Source organism: Orycteropus afer, unplaced genomic scaffold, assembly GCF_000298275.1.
Source record: "Orycteropus afer afer isolate SDZICR_OR568_19922 unplaced genomic scaffold, OryAfe1.0 scaffold00508, whole genome shotgun sequence".
Taxonomy (NCBI): domain Eukaryota; kingdom Metazoa; phylum Chordata; class Mammalia; order Tubulidentata; family Orycteropodidae; genus Orycteropus; species Orycteropus afer.
This window is the reverse complement of record NW_006922095.1, coordinates 894,750-903,287: the sequence shown is the minus strand read 5'-3', so window position 1 is coordinate 903,287 and position 8,538 is coordinate 894,750.

The following is an 8,538-nucleotide window of genomic DNA, read 5'->3' as shown; positions in this document are numbered from 1 at the left end:
AGAGAGAGAGAGAGAGAGAGAGAGAAAGAGAGAGAGAAACAAACAAAAAACCCTAACCCCCCACCTGCAAGGAAGGAAACATCAGAAGAGAAGAGACCTTCATAACCCCCTACCTCCATGGAAGGAAGTGTCAGGAGAGAAGAGATTCCTTTTCCCAGCCTCAACCTCTAATACAAACATTACTTTGTGCCACCTCACCCAGCTTAAAAATGAGGACTTGGAGCCTTAGGAAAGTCCCATTTTCTCTTTCTGCCTTTGAGTGTGGAAGCTGGTCATCCTTTCAAATTGCTCCTGAGCTATACCTGCACTATAATGCATGGTCCATATTAAACATGCAGACACTGAGCATCACCTCTGACCTACTCAAGCTTGAGCTCTAGTGATGGGGTCAGAAGCAATTATCTCCCAAGTCACCCATGTGCAAAGCCAGGTTTGGAACTACAGAGAGAAAGAGAGGAGAGGCATGCCACTTCTCTGGAAGTTTCCACAGAGGGAATACCCCAAGGTTGGTGGTTGGCCCTGTGACCCCTTCATTCCCTACAGGGTAGAAAACAGAACCTTACACTGGTCAGAGTTCTGCACATGTCTGACACATTAACACATATACATCTGTCACACTTCTCTTTGGCCATTTGTTAAACAGTTACAAAGTCCTCTCTCTGTGCCGTCTTAGTTGAGTGTCACAGATCTGAATGAATCAGGGTGGCACAGTCCTTTGAAATAGTCTGAAACAGCAGCTGAAAGTACAAACTATCATTATTGCTGTCACCATCACTAATCCTTTCACTGGGGATGTCAGGGGTCCTGATGGGGGACAGAACTCAGAGGGATGATTAGCTAAATTTAGTCCAGGACACAAAAGTCGGAAGCTTTGAGCTCCATCTCACTTTGACAAATGATGAGCTTGGAGCTGCTGCCTATCTTTTGATTTTATTCCCTCGGTGGTCTTAAGAGTCAGGAGAGAATTACTTTCAGACAAGGATCTTCACTGTTTGCATAGCACACAGTTCCATGAAGCTGCAAAAGCATACTTTATTAAATTTCCTTTGAAATATGCTGCTTTGATTTAAGGGCAAGAATATTTTCTATGCCTTAAAAATGCCCTACAAGTTAAGACCAGGGCAGAAAGACCTTGCTGAAAAGATCTAGCCAGGAGCCAATATTTCCTCTCTATGACCACAACTACAAGTCCTGGGTGACAAACCCCATGGAGGTTAGAAGAAACCTGTATTCTTTGGTGCAGGAAAAGAATGGAAAACCCTAACCTCTGAGTTGCCAAGAGTGTGGACACTGCTGAACTCCCAGTCTCTGGGCATGACAACATGTATTGTCATGCACTTGGTGGATATCTTATGAAGAGCAAGGACACATTCTTCTAATTGTTTGTTTCTACTTCCCACACAATTGTACACAGTATCTCAGTCTCCTAGTGCTGCTGTAACAGAAATAGCACACGTGGGTAGCTTTAAAAACAGAATTTTTTCTCCCACAGTTCATAGGGCTAGAAATTCAAATTCAGGGCATGGCTCTAGGAGAAGGCTGTCTCTCCATCAGCTCTGGAGAAGATCTTTGTCTCAGTTTCTCTAGCCTTAGTGTTCCTTGGTGGTCTCCACATGGCATCTGTCTTCCCTATGTGTTTGTTTGCTTTGCTGTTGTTGTCAGGTGCCATTCAGTCAGTGGCAACTCATAGTGATCATGTGCACAACAGAACAAAACACTGGCAAGTCCTGCACCATCTTCACAATTGTTGTTGTGTTTGAGCCCATCGTTGTAGCCATTGTATCAATTTGTCTCATGAGAGTCTTCTTCTTTTTCACTGACCCTCAACTTTACCAAGCTTGATGTCATTCTGTAGGAAATGGTTCTTCTTGGCAACATGTCTGACCATCCTCACATCTAAGGAGCATTCTTGCTATACTTCTTCCAAGGAAGATTTGTTCATTCTTCTGCCAGTCCATGGTGGATTCAATATTCTTCACAAGCAGCATAATTCAAATGCATCAAGTCTTCTTTGGTCTTCCTTATTCATTATCCAGCCTTTTCATGCATATGAGCTGTTTGAAAAGACCATGACTTGGGCCAGGTGCACCCTAGTCTTCAAAGTAACATCTTTGTTTTTTAGTATTTTAAAAACATCTTTTACAACATATTTTCCCAGTGCAATACAGCATCTGATTTCTTGGTTGCTGTTTCCATGGGCATTGGTTGTGGATCCAAGTAAAATGAAATATTTTACAACTGCAACCTTTTCTCAGTTTATCATGATGCTTATTGGTCCAATCGTGAGGATTTTTGTTTTCTTTGTGCTGAAATGCTATCCATACTGAAAAATGTAGCCTTTGATCTTCATCAGTAAGTAATACTTCCCATGAAGTATTACTTCGAATTCTCTTCATTTTCATCAAGCATAGTTATGCCATCATTTGCATATCATAAGCTGTTAATGAGTTTTCCTCCAATTCTGATTCCTTGTTCTTCTCCATTTAGTCCAGTTTACTTGCCTAATCTACTCCCAATCTTGTTTCTTTGCCTAATCTACATCCACAGGTTTAGAAGTTAGGATTCCAACACATATTTTTGGGGGACACAATTTAATTGATAACAACCCTCTCAGCTTCTGCAGCCCTGGTGTTCCTTGGTTACTTGGTGATTTTCATATGGCAACAATCTCCCCTCCTCCACTTCAGTCTGTGCTTGCTTATCTCTGTGTCTATGCTGGTCCTTGTATCATTCAGAAGTGATTAGGTTTAGGACACATCCTGTGCTGACATGGCTTCATTAGCACAACAAAGGAACACCTATTCCCAAACAGAAACACATCCACAGATATAACCAAACCAAACCAGTTGTCATGGAGTCAGTTTTGACTCATGGCATCTCTGTGTGTTGCAAGGTGTTACACACTCAACTACTAACTAAAGGTTAGTGGTTCCTCACTAACTTGGACATATAGAAACTGTTGGAGTGGAGTATGTTCTGCTGTGGAGATTCTCAACAACATTAAAATTAAATTATTTGAAAGAATAAATAAATAAAGGTGAGTGATTCCTGCCCATCCAGAAGTACCTCAGAAGAAAATCTTGGCAATCGTCTTCCAAACAGTCAGAGCCTTGAAAACCCTATGGGATACATTTTTTACTCTGCACTTATAGGGTCACCATGATCTACAAGTATGGGGTTAGGATTCCAACACTTATTTTCAAACCAAAACCAAACTCACTGCCATCCAGTCGGATCCGACTCATAGCAACCCCTTCTTGGGTGTCCAAGGTGGTATCACTATGGAAGTAGATTGCCCAACCTTCCTTCTGAGGAGTGGCTGGTGGGATTGAACTGCCAGCCTTCTGGTTAGCAGTCAAGTGCCTTAGGCACTACACCACCAGAGCTCCCACACTTATTTTAAGGGAACACAATTCAGTCCATAACATACAGAAGAAATTCTCACAGCAATGGTGAGACTCGTCTGTTTTCCTGATGTGCATTGTAAGCTGAGATGAATCTGACTATGAATTCCTTACACTGCCCCCTCCCACATGCACACATACACACAATGGACAAAAAAATCCTATAAGCTTGTGTGAGTAACTAGTCAGGAAATGGAATGGAGGTGGGAAGAGGAAATGCACCTACTGAAAGAACTCATTAAAAAACAAAGGCAATTAAGTTTTAGGTCATTAGCAGAGGAGAGGAACAAGCAGTGGGATCCAGTCTTTCTCTTAAAAAGAAATAAGCCAGTGGAATGAGTTTTCCTTGGTCTACACCTACTGGGACATCCGCAGAGAAGAGGCTTAGCCCGTGTGAAGCTACCAGAGCAGCTGTCAAGCTGGCCAAGGGCGGATGCTGGATGTGGGTGGGAATGTGGGTTCCTGCCTATGACTCTGTCTTCCCAGGGAGCTTTCTGATAAGATCCCACCTCCTCAGAACATTCCATTCTGACAGCCTGCATGGCAGATAAAGCACTGAGGTGGGAGAAATTCAGAGAAGAGACACATTAAAACATAATAACAATAACACTCTTTGATGAATGCTTCCCCATCAAACCTCCAGAGCATGAGCTGAGGAGTGTTAAGAAGGTAATTGTTGGAAAAAACTGCTACTTATCCCTTTTAACCTATAGGCTCCATTTAGTCAATTAATCTTATTTATAAAAGGACAAGCAAACAATTTAAGTTTATGTGGTTTCAGTGTTGATCATTTTTCTGCTGTTAACAGACAGGGTCATTCTTCCTGGTAATTAAGACTCTTACAGTCAATAAGACCCTGCTATTAAATTTAACTAATATTGATGGCCAAAACACTGGTTGCCATCGCTGCCTCCCGCTGCCCAGCTCTCGCTAGCTCTCATGTGCACAGTCCAAGTGCAGTTTCTCAGCACCTCCAGCCTCATTAAACCCCACGTCCTTATAAACCACAGGCTGCAGTGTTGCGAGCCACTGGAGGAGGAAGGAAGGGACACAGAGCATCTCTAGTCATTCCTGGGAAGGGAGACTTAGTGTAGAATTGTGGTAGTTCAACCCAGACTATTTACAAGCAAAGCAAAAGAAAATCATTTGGCCCCTGCTTCTTACTCTTGTTATTTCTAATCTCTCTTCTAGCTCTCAGTATCTGACTTCCAAACACATCCACAGTCTTCACACCCACAATCATCCTCTGAGAATTCACATCTGCACCCAAAGCTCCCTGAGTCCCTTTATTTCTTCTCTCCTTCCCTTTCTCCTGCCTCCTTTCATTTCTTCTTTCTAGGGTTCTTGAAGGAACCCTGAAAGCACAGTGGGAAGGACAACAGTGGAACCCACAAGTCACTCTGGAGGAGAAAGATGAGGTAGTCTGCTTCAGTAAATATTTAGAGCCTTGGAAGCATTATGGGATGGTTCTACTCTGTTCCACACAACTATGAGTTGGAATCGACTGGACAACAATAGCTAATAGGTTTGGGGCAGTTGAAGTAAAAGAAGATCAGAGGTGAATTAGCCCTACTTTGCCAAGGGGGATGCAAATTATATCTGGAAACACTGACAACATACAAAATCAAGGGCTCCAGAGTTGGGTGGGCTTGGGTCCAATTCTGGTTGTGAGACTCTGGGAAAGTGAATGTCCTTGCAGTGCAGTTTCTGCCACCAATAGCTAGCTAGCTAGCTAGATAGCTAGCTAGCTAGATAGATAGATAGATAGATTAGAGATGCCAGATGGTTGGTAGTGTGTTCAAACATATACAGTGAAACCTGTGAGAGCTGGAACTCAACGAATCACTTTGTTTTTCTCAGAAGTTTTCAGCCTTTGACAGGGTGGCATCTTACCATTTCTCTATCACTCTCTATTACTGGGCAATATGTGAGTTTTCCTTCTCTGACAGATTTCTGCCTTACACAGGTTCTGGCTTTCACAGGTTCACTGTAGTAATAATTACCCCTTGTCCTGGAGTTGATGCAGACTCACAGGCACCCCAGGTGTGTAAAAGTAAACTGCCCCTCATAGTGTCATCAGTGGCTGGGTTTTTGGAATTTGATCACCAGGCCTTCCTTTTTAGGAGCTTCTGGATGCACTTTAACCCCCAGCTTTTTGATGAGCAGTGGAGATTATTGGCCATTTTCCCTACCAAGGGATTCCATAGGGAATATAAGAAGAGTAGTTGGAGACATAAAACAAAAAAAAAACTCACTGCCCTGGAGTTGATTCAAACTCATAGTGACCCTACAGAACACAGTATAACAGCCCATGTGCTTTCTAAGGCCATACATGTTTACATAAGCAGACTGCCACATCTTTCTCCCATGGAATAGCTGGTGGATCCAAACTGCTGAACTTTTAGTTAGCAGCCAAGCACTTTAACCAATGTGACACCAAGTCTCCTTAGTTGGAAAAATGCTGAGGCAGAACTCTAGATGTCAGGCTGAAGCACCTGGGTTGGTCCTATTTTGTGAACATGAGAAAGTCTTGCACTTATTCTGGTGGTCTGGTGGTATGTGACATGATCAGAACTGTTCAGAAAAGGGAAAAAACAACTTTGATAATAAATGGGAGAAAGTTGAATTAAGATCAGTTAGGAAAATTACTTTTGGGAAAGACTCAATGGCAGTATAAGTGGAGGGAGACTGTTGGTCAGCTATGACTAAATAACAAACAAGCAATCACAGGATCTCAGTGGATACAAGGAACACTTGTAGTCCATGGAATCACAGATCTTTTGAGGTCAGCACATCCAGACTGAGCTCTGCTGCTGTCCCCTTTGGCCTTGGCTCCCACTGTCATGGGGTCGCATCCACTCCATGCGTGTCCATTCTGGAACCTAGACTGAAGGAGAAGCAGCTACCTGAGAAAGCTTTTCTTATGGCAATGGCAGAAACAAAAGGCAAGGGGACGCCCTCAAGCCTTTTAAGCCAAAGCTCTTGAGAAGCACACACCCACATGCTCCAGAAAATCACATGGCAGATTCCACACTCAAGAGATTAGATGTACCCTCTGCCTTTACTGGGAGAAAAGGAAAAATCACAAAGCACAGGATGTAAATACAGGAGTGAAGAATCGAGAAAATATTTTTCTCTTTGCTAAACAATGGAGTTTTCTTAGAGAAAGTATTACCTAGAGATGTTGATTAGTCCTTCCTAGGGCCATCATTCATTTGTCAGTTTGTCATACTGTAGTGGTTTTCATAATGCTGTGAGGCTAAAGGCTATGCCACCAGTTTCAAATACCAGTAGGGTCACCTATGGTAGACAGGTTTCAGCAGAACTTCCAGGCTAAGACAAGCTTGAAATAAAGACAGAACTATTCACTTCTTTAAACAATGGCCACTGAAAACCTTATGAATAACAGTGAGACATTGTCTGATATAGTTCCAGAAGATGAGCCCCTCAGATTGGAAGGTACTCAAAATATGACTGGGGAAGACATTCAAAATATTTTGCTTTCTCAAAGTCGTGTTGACTTTAATGATGTGGATGGAGTAAAGCTTTCAAGACCTTTATTGGGTGATGGGGCATGACTCAAAATGGGAATCTACAGCTGCAAACATTCATTAATAATTAGAACATGGAATGTACAAACTATGAGTCTAGGAAAATTGAAATTTGCCAAAGTGGAATGCATAAAGATCAACATCCTAGACATTAGTGCATTGAAATGTATTGGTATTGGCCAGTTTGGACCAGACAATCATATGGTCTACTATACCAGGACAGACAAACTAAGAAGGAATGATGTTGCATTCATTGTTCAAAATCAGGAAGGGTATACGTCAAGGTTGTATAGTTTCACCATACTTATTCAAATAATCAGAGAGGTTAGACTATATGGAGAAGAATGTGGCATAAGGATTGGAAGAAGACTCATTAACAAACTGGAATATGCAAATGACACAACCTTGCTTGTGGAAAGTCAAGATGACTTGAAGTACTTATTGATGAATACCAAAGACTACCATATTCAGTATGGATTGCATCTCAACATAAAGAAAACAAAAGTCATCACGATAAATGGAGGAAAGATTGAAGTTGTCATGCATTTCATTCTATAAGCAGTAGTCAACAGATCAGACATCATATTGCACTGGGAAAATCTGCAAAAGACCTCTTTAAAGTGTTGAGAAGCAAAGATGTAACTTTGAAGACTAAGCTGTGCCTAACTCAAGCCTTGGTATTTTCAATAACCTCATATACATGTGAAAGCTGGACAATGAATATTGAAGATCAAAGAAAAGTTGATGCTGTTGAGTTGTGATGTTGGCAAAGAACACTGAAAATGCAATGGACTGCCAGAAGAACAAACAAAGATGTTCTGGAGGAAGTACAGCCAGAATGCTCCTTAGAAGCAATAATGGCCAGACTTCATCTCACTTGGTTTGGTCATATTGTCAGAAAGGACCAGTCTCTGGAGAAAGATATTATGCCTGATAAAGTAGAGGGTCAGTGAAAAGGGGGATGACCCTCAACGAGATGGATTGACACAATGACTGCACCTTGTGCTCAAGCACATCAAGGAATGTGAGGATGGCACAGGATCAGCCAGTGTTTTGTTCTTTGTCCATAGGTTTGCTATAAATCAGAGCTGACTCAATAGCATCTAACAACAGCAAAAATTATGTTGGGCCCATGCATGTTATCATTAACTGTTTGCACATATTCTTTTGTGTAGTTTACTTAAGCCTTTCACTACCCACCCCCCTTTTTTTAAAATTGGACTATAGGATAGCTGTCATTATTGACTACTTACCCACTAACTCTGAGAGGCATCATCTGGGAAAACCATCAGTTAATACTTCAACAACTTTGTTCAAGCAGTCAGTATCCCAGGGAGCACAGGTCAATATCACAGGCTCCCTGAACTCAAGCTCTCAAAGAGTGAGTCTCCCCTGTGTTCAACTGGTAGTATTTATTAGGGAGAAAATTTATTTTATTAGATCGTAGTGGACATTATCAGGATTTTTAGTAGAAATAAAAAGTCAGGACTACTTAATTCAGGGGAATATGTTCAAGTGCCCACAGTCTTCTGGAAAGAAGAATAATTAGAGAAGTGAAACCTACATAGACCTCACAAAAATGA